The 13480-nt window shown below is 43.8% G+C and overlaps 1 protein-coding gene and 1 pseudogene across 2 annotated transcripts in view; one reads left to right on the top strand and one right to left on the bottom strand.

Moving 5' to 3' along the window:
- LOC124544832 (fatty acid-binding protein, muscle-like) overlaps nucleotides 1-13480 on the bottom strand; it is a 172018-nt gene that overhangs the window by 61357 nt on the left and 97181 nt on the right. The gene's annotated exons all lie outside the window — the stretch shown is intronic.
- Nucleotides 2266-2383, top strand: LOC124546120 (annotated as a pseudogene).

Here is a 13480-nt window from a genome sequence, read left to right as displayed (position 1 = left end):
CTTAAGTTATTATTCAGTGGGGAACGGGTTGCATACACATCTAACATTTTCAGATCTGTGCAACAACTAAAGTAATCCGTGAACCAACATCAAAAGTTCAGTGCCTGCTTTGTTATAAATTCGGGGCCAGTCGGGTGAACAAGTGATTTGCGATTTCTACTCGTTGCCTGATTTTCATTAGGATCGAAACTTTACATAGACCAGAACGTGAGAGCGTGCCCAGGGTGTGCGTTACGGTGAGCGATAGGGGAGGGGATGTGGGTAGGGGGTGGAGGGGCAAGAGGGCAACTGAAATTAGTTTCATGGATCGGGAGGAGTGAGGAAACCAAAGAACAAATAAAACTCAAAAATACTGAAAAATGTGTTTTTTAATCACCCTCATTTCTAACTCTACCACGTTATAACTGGTATCGGTTACCTACAAGGAAGGTCACTGAAAGAGTAGATTTTGGCTGAGGTTCATTTTGGTGTCAAGCTGTTTAGTTTCGGGTATATGCGAGCAATTTTTATGTTTAAATTTGTACGAGCGTTGGAAATTTAATAGTGGCAACAATTTATTCACAGCTTGTACAAAATAGATACGTGTTTCAAAGTTTTACTGATCTTCAAAGTAGTCACCAGCATTGTGTATAACCCACTGCCAGCGATGTGGAAGTCGTAGGATACTCTTAGCAGTGCCAGTTGTGTTGCCAGTTTGAGCGGCGCGGTCTATTGCCCGACGAATTTGTAGCAGTTCTGAAGCGAATGCCGTGAAGCGTTTACTTCAGTTTATAAATCGAGCTGAACTTACGAGGGCTCAAGTCAGGGGAGTGCAGTAGGTGGTATAGCACTTAGCAGCCCCATCTGTAAAACATATCAGTAACAGTTTGCAGTGTACGTGCTTGAGCTTTGTACTGCAAAATGATGGTCAGGTCCTGCAAAAAGTATCATCACTCCTGTCTTAAGCTGGTGGCAGGTTGTGTTCCAAAAATGAACAGCCCTCGTAAGTTCATCTCGATTTGTAAACTAGAGGAAACACTTGACGGCATTCGCTTCAGAACTGCTACAAATTCGTCGGGCAATAGACCGCGCCGCTCGAACTGTCGACACAATTGGCACTGCTAAGAGTATCCTACAACTTCCACATCGCTGGCAACGGGTTATACACAATGCTGGTGACTACTCTGAAGATCAGTAAAACTTTGAAAAAACGTATCTATTTTCTACGAGCTGTAAATAAATAGTTGACACTACTAAAGTTCGAACCCTCGTAGACGTGTTGTCGACACCACCCGTTTTGCAACTTTGGAATCGTTTCATTGTCATAATATTGCTGTCCAACCCAGCAAGTGGGCGCGAACCAATGTCCTTGATCCGTTGCACTCTGTGAATCGTATATCGGTTAATGTGTTCTGTTACTCTTTTGGAGGAATCGTCGAGTCAGATTAATCTGTAGACCACGCTCCATTCATTTTTCATTTATTTCTACCGGTAATCAATCAGTACCCCTACCCCACCCTCTCCCGTCCGATTATTCACATAATCGAACTCCCATTTACAAAACAGTTTCAAACCCCTGATTACTTGACGCTGAGCGTGTAAAATCTTTATGATTGAGGGCGCAAATCCGTAATTTCTTTGGTTTTATTTGTCTCGGATTATTCACTGATAGACTAATGAAAAAGTCTAGAAAAGGATTGAAATTATGGTTATTGTTAACTGGAAGTCATTATCGAACACTGAATGAGTATAGTGTGGATAATTTTTGTTCCGTTTTAAGAAAATCTAGTTTATGCATCTCAGTGTTTATGACGTAGTATCTCCTGACGTACATATCTTACAATTATATTATTTTGCAGGAACATTCAGTGGTATAAGTGCTACCGTTTGCAAAATGTGTTGCGAAGAGAGTCAGTAGGAAAGTAGTAATGCATTAAAACGTCATGCCCGATGCTGCTGTTTTACTGCATGAACAGCGAAAATGTAGTAAACGATAAACTTTTTTATTCATTATTTTGCACGGAAAGTCAACCAGAAGAAGGTTCAAAAACGTTTGAAAGTATGTGTAAAGCTCGTTTGATGTTGCCAATCGCCCTCATTCTCAAATACTGGATGAATATAGTCTCGGTAATTTACGTGCTGTGAGGTACACTGCCTCCAGAAAAATACAGAGTTTCTATGTTTAATACTTGTCTCATTGTGCTAAACCCTCATTGTAAGATCATACCTCTTAATGACTAGGCCATGACTACATTCTAAATTTTTAAATTCGGTGAATAATCATATGGCAACGGCCATGCCGCAGTGGGTACACCGGTTCCCGTAAGATCACCGAAGTTAAGCGCTGCCGGGCGTGGTCGGCACTCGGATGGGTTACCATCCAGGCCGCCATGCGCTGTTGCCATTTTTCGAGGTGCACTCAGCCTCGTGATGCCAAGTGAGGTGGTATTCGACCGAATACTAGCGGCTTCGGTCAAGAATACCATCATAACGACCGGGAGAGCGGTGTGCTGACTCCATGCCCCTCCTATCCGCATCCTCAACTGAGGATGACACGGCGGTCGGATGGTCCCGGTAGGCCGCTCGTGGCCTGAAGACGGAGTGGTTTTTTTTTTTTTTTTTTTGAATAATCATATGAAATACTGACAGTCAAATTTGTTGTCCCTGGAAGTCGTCAGATAGGGAACATGGAGCTGGGAAAGGGTGAAAGCTTTAGGCATCTAGTAATACAGATGAGCCTTAGGATGGTAATTAATGTCAGTTGGTGATTAGCGCAGGGAGGGACGAGGCCGGTGGAGGGAGGGGGGAGGGAGGAGGAGTTCACATAATCGGCAGCCGCCTGGGCCGGAACCTCTCGCAGTGACGCAGAGACCTGGAGACGGCGACAGAGGTCGGGACACGGGTACGCTGGCGAGCCCTGGGAAAATTGCTCTGGCCTCGAGGGAGTGTGGGCCCTGGCCGCCGTGACGGCAGCAGACGGCATCATGTCGGCAATCGGCCGAGATTGGATGCGGGCCGTCCCATTGAGCGACGCACGCCCACACAACACAAGTAAACTAGCGCTAATGGCCGGCGATTGGATTTAAAACTGAGCAATGAGCAATGGCCGGATGCCTGACTGTCTGTCTGTCTCTGGACCGCCCCCCCTCTATCCCTCTCACTCTCTCTCTCTCTCTCTCTCTCTCTCTCTCTCTCTCTCGAGCCTCACAGAGACGTCCTCGTGTGGCGTGATGGAGCGTTGACCCGCCAGGCCATAGGATGAGCCGCGCAGCTACTGTGCTGGGAAATTTCCACGGACAGCCTATCATCTATCCGTCCCGTGACTTTAATATCAAACATCGATTCCCCGTATAGGACCGTGCACAGTTGTGAAGCTATAGACATCTATAGAGCGGCGAAGATAAAACTGCTAACGACGTACGCAGTGAGGCGGAGGGTGGAGGGTATTTGTTGACACCTTCCTCTCCTCTCCCCTCCCCCCTTTCGCTGGAGTCTATGAATGACAAATCACACTGACGTAAAAAAGAGTCATGGGATACTTCCTAATATCGTGTCGGACCTTCTATTGCCGGACGTATTTCAGCAACTCTTCGTACATGTGGACTCAACAAGTAGTTGGAAATCTCCTGTACAAATATTAAGCCATGCTGCGTCTCTAACCGACCAAACTGCGAAACTGTTGCCGGTGCAGGATTTTATGCACGAGCTCACCTCTCGATTGTGTCCCATGAATGTTCAATGCGACTCATGTTCTTCGAACTAATTACGAATAACTATGGCCCGGTGACATGTTTCGGACCATGAAGTCCATGAATGGCTGCAAATGGTCTCCAAGCAGCCGAACACTACCAGTCAATGATGGGTTCAATTGAACCAACGGACCCAGTCCATTCCACGTAAACACAGCCCACAACATCATGGAGCGACCACTAGCTTTCACAGTGCCTTGGTTCGTGGGATCTGCGTCACACTCGAACCCTATCATCAGCTCTTAACTACTGAAATAGTGTCTAATCTGACAAGGTCACGGCTTTCCAGTCGTCCAGGGTCCAACCGATATGATGACGAGCCCAGGTGAGGCGCTGCACACGATGTCGCGCTGTTAGCAAATGCAGTCGCCTCGGTCATCTGCTGCCATAGCCCCTTAAGGGGCCCCGGAAAGGCTCAAAATCATGAAAAGTTCAAATTTTACTTTTTTGCGTTTTCTGAATCTGCAGACTATTACCTTTTAATAGATATATAATTTATTCAATTCCGAAGACTACAACTATTTTTAAATTTTTTTTGAAATGTGTTCTACATGGGCGTGACCCACTGTGGCGCTGTTAAACTGCTGTCAAATGGCGTTGTTATTAACGTCCGTGTTCATCAGGTACATTTTAGTGATGTGAGATAAAGTATGTGTTGTGGCTAACCTGTGATGGATCAATATATATCGCTGGTGCGATTGTCGATTGTTTCATGTTTATTTACTCTGTCGTTATCTTGAAAATATTCGTAATTAATTCTGTTTCTTGAGTCTCTGTTTTGTTGAAGTATAATAATGAGTAAAAGTAAAGTTATTAGAAATCCTCTGAAGGCTTTTAAGAAAAGGAGAAATGTTGGAAAGCCAAAGGTATGTGTTATTACTGTAATCAATAAAGACGATAACCAAGTGAGTGAACCTAACCTCTCAAGTACACCTGCCCATAGCAGTCAAAGTGGGAAAGAAAATACTTCACAGAAGAAGCTTGGTTCAATGAGTGAAAACTATGAATGTTTTACGGGCGAATCGGATGTGAATGAAATATTTGATATGTCGGTTCTCAAAGGAATTTTTTCAAACTATGTAAGATGTATTCATTGTAGTGAAGTTGGTCTGGAACTCTCCATAATAAAGCACGTAGGACTTGCTAGTGAAATACAACTGAAATGTGATAAGTGTTCATACATGACCACCTTTTGGAACAGTGTTGCAGTAACTGCAACTGAAGAAAATGGTAGCAAAGCCTACGAACTCAACAACGAGCGATGCTTGCTTTAGACAAGGAACGCCTTCGGGCTGCAGACAGGGCTGTAAAGAGTCTAGAAATACAAACAAGAGTAAACAGCAGGAGGAACAAGAGGAAGCTGGAGGAGGAGTTTGCAGAGGATGAAGATAATCCATCCTATGGACCTGGAATGCACTACAAAGTTAATCCAATCTTTGTCGCTCGATTCCCAAAACTTTTATTTTCTCATACTAATTACATGCTTTCTAAGGATCTTCCAAACATATTTGTTTCAAACTTTCAGTAAATGTTACACAGTACCCTCTGCATAATTTAACACAGCCTTTTTCCAAAAAACTGTATATTTTTGAATATATAAATAAAAAATTGCAAAAAAATGTTGTGAATTTTCATTACAATTGAAAAAAAATCATCTTTTATAACTGAACTAAAATTTTGTAAAATCCTTGTGTTAAGTTGTAGCCCATATTGCAATAAATAATCTGTAAAAAGTTCAACTTCCTACCTCAAATATTTTGTGAGGAAAGATGTAATTTATAAGCGTTATTTTAACATTGCAAGTATAGGGCGTTCCGGAGCCCCTTAACGCCCAATTCCGGCACCCTGTCCTAGCGGATACGTTCGTCGTACGTCTCCATTGATTTCTGCGATTATTTTACGCAGTGTTTCTTGTCTGTTAACACTGACAACTCTACGCAAACGCCGCTGCTATCTGTCATTGTGTGAATTCCGTCGGCCTCTTCACTGTCGGTAGCGAGTGGTAATGCCTGAAACCTGATATTCTCTGCACACTCTTAATACTGTGCATCTCGGAATATTCAATTTCGTAACGATTTCCGAAATGGAATGTCCATTCTACATTCAAAGTCTGTTAATTACCTTCGTGCCGCCATTATCACCCTAGTGGAAATGATGGTTCTCATTTTATACTATGTATACGCCACACGACCGTCATCTGGATCGCGCATATTGCTATCCCATGACTTTTGTCACCTCAATGTATGATTTTCGCAAAAACATATTTCGTTTAACAGATAGATGTGTAAATTTAGTTTCAGTTAGAAAAAACCATAAATGCAATGGATACTGGCGAATGGCAAGTGTACTCAGAACAGCTGTCGTGATACCTCACAACTATTTCGCTGACCGCCACTATTTTCACTGTGAATGAAAATGCCAGATGGCTCGCTGGCAGTACCCAAACCTGCTAAAGGTTCGTCAATGTGTCGTCCGATAGCATTATTAATCACACTTTGTAAACTGCTGGAATGACTGATATACACCTCCCGCCGGAAGTTAGAGTCCTTCCTGGGGCATGGGCGTGTGTGTTGTTCTCAGAATAAGTTAGTTTAAGTAGTGTGTAAGTCTAGGGACCGATGACCTCAGTAGTTGGGTCCCTTAGGAATGCACACAAATTGGAAAATTTCAACTCATATACAACCGTATCTACAAGGCTATAGAAAAAATAGCACCGTAATTTCAGGCAGTTATCCGTAGTAAACGTACAAGTTGCGCGTAGGTATCACACACAGACGACGGTTTTCAAAGAGGACTGAGAACATCAGTAGCATTCGTAGACTTAACAGCTGCCTGTGATATTATTTGGTGGAATGCACTCATTCTGAAGCTGAAGAAAGTGATACCATGCCTTCAGTTTACAACACTTCCAAAGACTATGCTCAGTGATTCGTAGAAATCATGTTCACAAAACATTGAAAATCAAGACTCGACTACCACAAGGTTCAGTTCTAGCACTATTATTATCCAATATTTACACTGCCGATGTGCTATAGACACTGAGCAAAAAATTCGGATACACTGATGATTTCGCCATAGCGGTGCAAAATAAATCTCTTGAAGAAGGGTAACGACTTTGACGGATGATCTTACGGCACTTAAATAATACAGAAGATGGTGTTTGTGTGCGAATGCATATAAAACTGAAGTAAGTTCTCTCGCCTCAATAAGCTGCTGAAGGTGTTATTTAACCAATAGAGAGTGGAATACAACTGCCACCGTAAATATTGTTTTGGTTAGAAACTAGCGACATGAAATAATATTATTAGAAAATTGACTGGTAGATATTGATGTGCACATCCACCCACGCTGGCAACAGGACTCACGTCAATAGTCTTCACAATTGCTGATTACTGTGCTCTAGTCTGGCGCAATACCAACAAGTAGACGTGCAGATTGACAACACCATGCGGCTAATCTCCTGTACATTAAGGTCTTCTCCAATACCGTGGCTCTCCATCGACAGTAACATAGCTCCACCAAAGCTCAAGCGAAAAGAAACAACTATTAAAGAAAGGGAAAAATACTATGGGTAGACGACGCAAAAAATATACCCGTTCAAGATGCAGTAACGATTTTACCAAATATGCGCATGAAATCATGGAAGCCAATGTGGAGCAACAGCTATATGAGATGACAGAACACCTTTAAGCTAATATACACATGGATAAAGGACTGGAAGAACTCAGTTAGTATTCATCACCCCATAACGGATCCCTCGAAAGCACTGCAAGGTTTCTGCTTCCCAAGTACAGACTGCTCTAGACTCTAATGTAGCCGAAAGGGCCAAACAAATTGTGATACCATGCTTTATTAATGGAGACTCCTGGACAGCCCATGTTAGGACTGTGGAGCACGTGAACATATTCTGGATCTTTTCATAAAAGCGTGCCCTATCAGAAAATATAGTAGATCAGCTGGTGACTTTATTGAAGCCATACCTCATGCTATGATGTGGATACGGACATCGATATGTAGTCAACAACTAACTCTGTGTAATTTCGATTCGTATACGTGCTGCTGCCATGTACCACACAATAAATAGATGTTGTTGTTATTGTGGTCTTCAGTCCTGAGACTTGTTTTATGCAGCTCTCCATGCTACCCTATCCTGAGCAAGCTTCTTTATCTCCCAATACTTACTGCATCCTACATCCTTCTGAATCTGCTTAGTGTATTCATCTCTTGGTCTCCCTCTACGATTTTTACCCTCCACGCTGCCCTCCAATGCTAAATTTGTGATCCCTTGATGCCTCAGAACATGTCCTACCAACCGGTCCCTTCTTCTTGTCAAGTTGTGCCACAAACTCCTCTTCTCCCCAGTTCTATTCAATACCTCCTCATTAGTTATGCGATCTACCCATCTAATCTTCAGCATTCTTCTGTAGCACCACATTTCGAAAGCTTCTATTCTCTTCTTGTCCAAACTATTTATCGTCCATGTTTCACTTCCATACATGGCTACACTCCATACAAATACTTTTAGAAATGACTTCCTGACACTTAAATCTACACTCAATGTTAACAAATTTATCTCCTGCAGAAACGCTTTCCTTCCCATTACCAGTCTACATTTTATATCTTTTCTACGTCGTCCATCATCAGTTATTTTGCTCCCCAAATAAATAGATAAATAAATAAATAAAATGTCAGCTGAGTCTGGGTTCTAAAAGCTTCCAGTAGCGTTGTATTTTCAGCTCGTAATGTGTTTTCTCCGATTATCACCCGACTTCAAAAACGATGATTAATGTGAGTATAGAAAGTCAGTCGCAGGGCTCTGAAAATTATCCTTCCTGATAGCAGATTAGCTTGTAAAACCGACACTCATTGTCATTTTAGTAATTATTCTATTGGCAACACACTTATTAGATAGTATCTAAATATAGCACTGTAGATATCTGCAAAATTATATCGCCGTACGGCCCATAGTTCAGGTAATAGGACGTCATAGACTTTGAAATGCGTGAAAAGCTTGTTTTTCTTTAAACTGCAACGCAAATTACCCAGAGTGCGAGTATATCCATACAGTGTTTCATAATGAGAGTATTTAGCGATTTCTAACTAACATTAAGCATAGTTTCAATCCTCTTCTAAAGTTTTTCTCACTTATTTGCTTAACGTCAAATGTATGACACATTAACTCGTTTGTAAAACGACGCTCTGCCGCAGTGTGCAGAAGACATTACAGATTGACGGATAACACCAGGATCGACACATAGATAGAGTCGAAGGTAGCTCTATTTTAGCACTTAAGGAAGGATGCCAAAGTTCATGCAGTCCCCGGCCTTGATACCTCTGCAAGTGTTGTACTCCAGGTAGCGAACGATATCTGAGAATCTGTGGAACAGGCCGTTATTTGTAAAGCTGTTATGGAGACAGAGTTGTTGTCGAGGATGTTATCGCACAGATAAGGCAGCAGTCGGCTGAAGCAGCGGTCTGGTGACTCACCTGCTCCTGAAAGCTGAAGCCGGCTGCTGAAAGGCGAGCGGATTACTGCGCCAGCTTGCTGCAGTGCCAGACACCACGCCACCTGCCCTGCAGCTGTGCGGCTGTGTTGCTGCGTCAGCAAGTAGAGAGTATCGAGCTCCGGCTCACCACACAGGCATGTGCTCGCGAGGCAGCTTTTGCAAAAACAAAGGGGGCGTGCACTCGAGGTGTGCTACGTAAGCGGTGCTAACTCGAGGAAACTGGCCGAAGAATGCCACAGTTTTCTTTCGGCACTGCATTCTTGTAGGTCCACCCGTTCCGCCAGGAGGAATACGATCCAAGAGGAGAGAACACTTCTGCCGGTCGTATTTGGCACTGTCACCACGTGACGTAAGATAGCGATTTTTTTAGAACTGCGCATAGGAATGTGGAGCACTGTGCAGGCAGTTGTGAGATGAGCAGTTCGAGACATCACTAGCTGACGGTGTAACAGACTCAGGACGAACTTCGGCTGCTCACTTCGCCTGACCGCCTCTGAAGCAGCGTGGTGAGCACATCTGTCATGTGAGGGATCTGGTTCGAATCCCGCGCTGTCAGAGAATTTTCCTTGGTGGAAGGACTTGAAATACATTCACTCAGTCTCCTGATGAAAACCGAGAATCTATCCGGGTGGCACGTGGTGTGTTAGAGGTCTCAGAAGTTGGCAAACCTATACATGATCTTTATAATCTTGGACATTAGCAACTGCTTCTTTTTACAAAAGCCCTTCTAACCATGCCCTGTCCTCAGCTCGTGCTCTAGCGCCTAGCGTTGCTGTGTCCGGATCACGGGGAACAGGGTTCAATTCCCGGGATTTTCTCTGCCCGGAGACTAGGTGTTCGTGTTGTCTTCATCATTTCATCATCATCATAATTTGTGAGACAGACCAGATTGGATAGTGAACAGAAAATGGACTGCGTAAAAGTTGGGACTCTTACAGGCGCTGATGACCGCGCAGTTGAGCGCGTCACAAACCAGACATCATCATCTAACCATGTCCTGTCGTTGCTCCTCCGTCTTACGTGCACCTATCGAGTTTACCTATTCTACTTCCCAAGAATCAAAATGTATACACCATTTCCTTGAAAATTGGGTCCCAGTTCCGGATTAGAGTCGAGAAGCATTAAGTGCAATGCTCGTTATAGCATAATTCTCTAATCACGTAGGATGAGAGAGTGAAATGCTCGTTCTTTTCACTGAATTCTTAATATGGCAGATCGCTGAGATTGGAGTCTGTGCGCAACGACAACGCCATCACAGTGAGAACAACAAACATAGGTCTGCACCAGATTATATATATTATTAGTGGGTCGCCTAACCGTGTAAAAGTTGTGTGTAACCCCGTGCCTCTCCATATCACCATATGTCATAGGATGACACGGCGGACGTAAGTAATGCATGGCCCTCAGGGCCTCATCACGGAGTTTGTAAATAAATAAACAAAAATCTCGAATCGATACCGTGCAGCTCTGAGATCGCTGTCCGGTACAGAAGAAACCCGACAATGCAAATAAATAATAATTCCATTAACAGATAAACGATTAGAAGACAGTTGGGCTGCACGTCTCCGTAACCGAAATTTTCGTAAAGGTTTGGAAATTGTCTCCCAATGAGCTCTTAGCTTACTGATAAAAACATGTCGCCTTGTCGGGCGAGTCAGTTTCATATTGTATCGATCCGATGGACGTGTACGGGAATGGAGACAACCTCATGAATCCATTGACGCTGCAGGTCATCTACATCTACAAGCCACCTAATGATGTGTGGCGGAGGGTACTTTCGGTACTGCTATCTGATCCCTCCAACCCCGTTCCACTCGCGAATAGTGCTTGGGAAGAATGATTGTCGGTAAGCCTCTGTACTGGCTCTAATTTCTCGAATTTTCTCCTCGTGCTCAATACGCGAGATGTATGTGCGGGAAAGTAATATGTTGTCTAAGTCGTCCTGAAAAGTACTGTCCCGAAATTTCAGTAGTAAATTTCTCCTTGATGCACAACTTCTCTCTTGTGACGTCTGCCAGTGGAGTTTGTTTAGCATATCCGTTACGCTCTCTCGCCAGCTAAATAATCCCGTGACGAAACGCGCCGCTCTTCGTTGAATATTCTCTATCTCCTCTATCAGTCCTACCTCACACGGATCGCAGATACATGAACAATACTCAAGAATCGGGTGAACAAGCGCCTTATAACCCACTTCTTTCGTGGATGAGTTACATTTCCTTAAGACTGAGTCTTGTGTCTGCTTTTCCCACTATTTGGATAGTTACTCCTAGATATTTTACGGCAGACGCTGCCTCCAGCTGTTTGTCAACAATAGTGTAGCTGTTCAAGCTGTTGGAGGCACTGTAATGTTGTGTGTCACGAGTAGTTCGAGTGATACGAGACTCCTGATACGTCTAGATACGACACGTACGTAAGCATCCTGACTGATCACCTGCATCCATTCATGTCCATTGTGCACTCCGACGGACTTGGGCGAATCCAGCAGAACAATGCGACGCCCAACACGTCCAGAATTGCTACAGAGTGGCTCCAGGAACACTCTTCTGGTTTTAAACACTTCCGATGGTCACCAAAGTCCCCAGACATGAATATTATTGAGCGTATCTGAGATGCTATGCAACGCGCTGGTCAGAACAGACCTCCAATTCCTCGTGCTCTTAAGGCTTTATGGACACCCCTGCATGATTCACAGTGTCAGTTCTGTCCAGTACTACTTCAGAGTTTAGTCGCTTAATGCCACGCTGTGTTGCGGCACTCCCGCGTGCTCGCGGGGCCATACACTATATTAGCCAGGTGTGCCAGTTTCTTTGGGTCTTGAGTGTATGATCTAATCACAATCAGAACAGAGTCCAGAACAACTAATCGCAGAACTTCCATAATTTTTCCGCACCTTCGCTACTTCGGTACTACTAAGCAGATGGCCTCTATAAGCACACTGAGGAATGATTGTTAGCGTCCATCAGGAGTGGAAAAGTACTTTCAAATGAAGTGGTATTTCGGAGTTTGTTATGGCACTACAAATTTCTAGCAGCAATTGGAAATATAATCCAGTGATATCGCTTTTTCTACAATCAAAGGACGCTGGGAGATAAGTGAATAATGTTATGAATAACAAATTCTCATTTTAGGATGGTCAGTTACACGTCTGAGGCAAGCAAGATAATATCTAACATTGTTGTTCATTCGTAGTATCTTCAGAACAAAATTTTAACCCTTATGTTACCACCGCATAAATGTCTGAACGTTTTCCGAATGTAACCATATCATTTGACAACTTTTTGAATGCCTGGTTTTCGTACTTTACTTGAACACAAAAGTGTATATTTATTTTTATGGTTATCCGCTAGATTGAATAATGAAATTCATAGATCCTTTTGTAAGCAATTAATATGGCCACGTACAAACTGCCAAGAAATGGTTCAAATTGATTTTATCCATAGTGGATGCTGTCGAACTCCGTGACTGTTCCTTTATAGGGTATAGAAAAGTATCCGCTACCAGTCACAATCAAAGGTTATTTATTTGTCACGCGATCGATTTCGGTATTGCGCCATCCTCAGGTATTTATACATGTATAAACACCTGAGGATGGGCGCAAGCCCGAAACCGGTGGTGTGACAAATAAATAACCTTTTATTGTGACGACTGGTAGCGGATACTTTTCTACACCCTGGTTCAAATGGCCCTGAGCACTACGGGACTTAACTTCTGAGGTCATCAGTCCCCTAGAACTTAGAACTACTTAAACATAGCTAACCTAGGGACATCACACACATCCATACCCGAGGCAGGATTCGAACCTGCGACAGTAGCGGTCACGCGGTTCCAGACTGTGGCGCCTTGAACCGCTCGGCCCCCACTCCGGCCGGCCTTCCTTCCACAACTCCATGCACTTCTTGTGGAGTGCAGAAATGACAGACTGCAAGGGAATAGGACACTGGACCACATCCTGCTCTCTGCAGGCCTCCTTGACCGCCCGATCTGCCTGTTCATTGCCCCATATGCCTACATGACCAGGCACCCAGCAGAAGGACACCTCCTTACCCCGCCGTTGGAGCAACTACAGTTGGTCCTATATCAGCTGGACCATCTCCTCAGTTGAGTACAGATTCTGCAATGATTGTAAGGCACTAAGAGAATGGAGAAATCGATTGCCCCGAACCTGATTCATCTGCTCCAGTGCCTTCAGGAACGCGTAGAGCTCCACTACGAAAGCGGTATATTCATCAGGGAGGCGAATCCGGG

Source organism: Schistocerca americana, chromosome 8 (assembly GCF_021461395.2).
Source record: "Schistocerca americana isolate TAMUIC-IGC-003095 chromosome 8, iqSchAmer2.1, whole genome shotgun sequence".
NCBI lineage: Eukaryota > Metazoa > Arthropoda > Insecta > Orthoptera > Acrididae > Schistocerca > Schistocerca americana.
The sequence above is the reverse complement of the archived record's forward strand: the minus strand, read 5'-3'. Positions and strand labels throughout refer to the sequence as shown.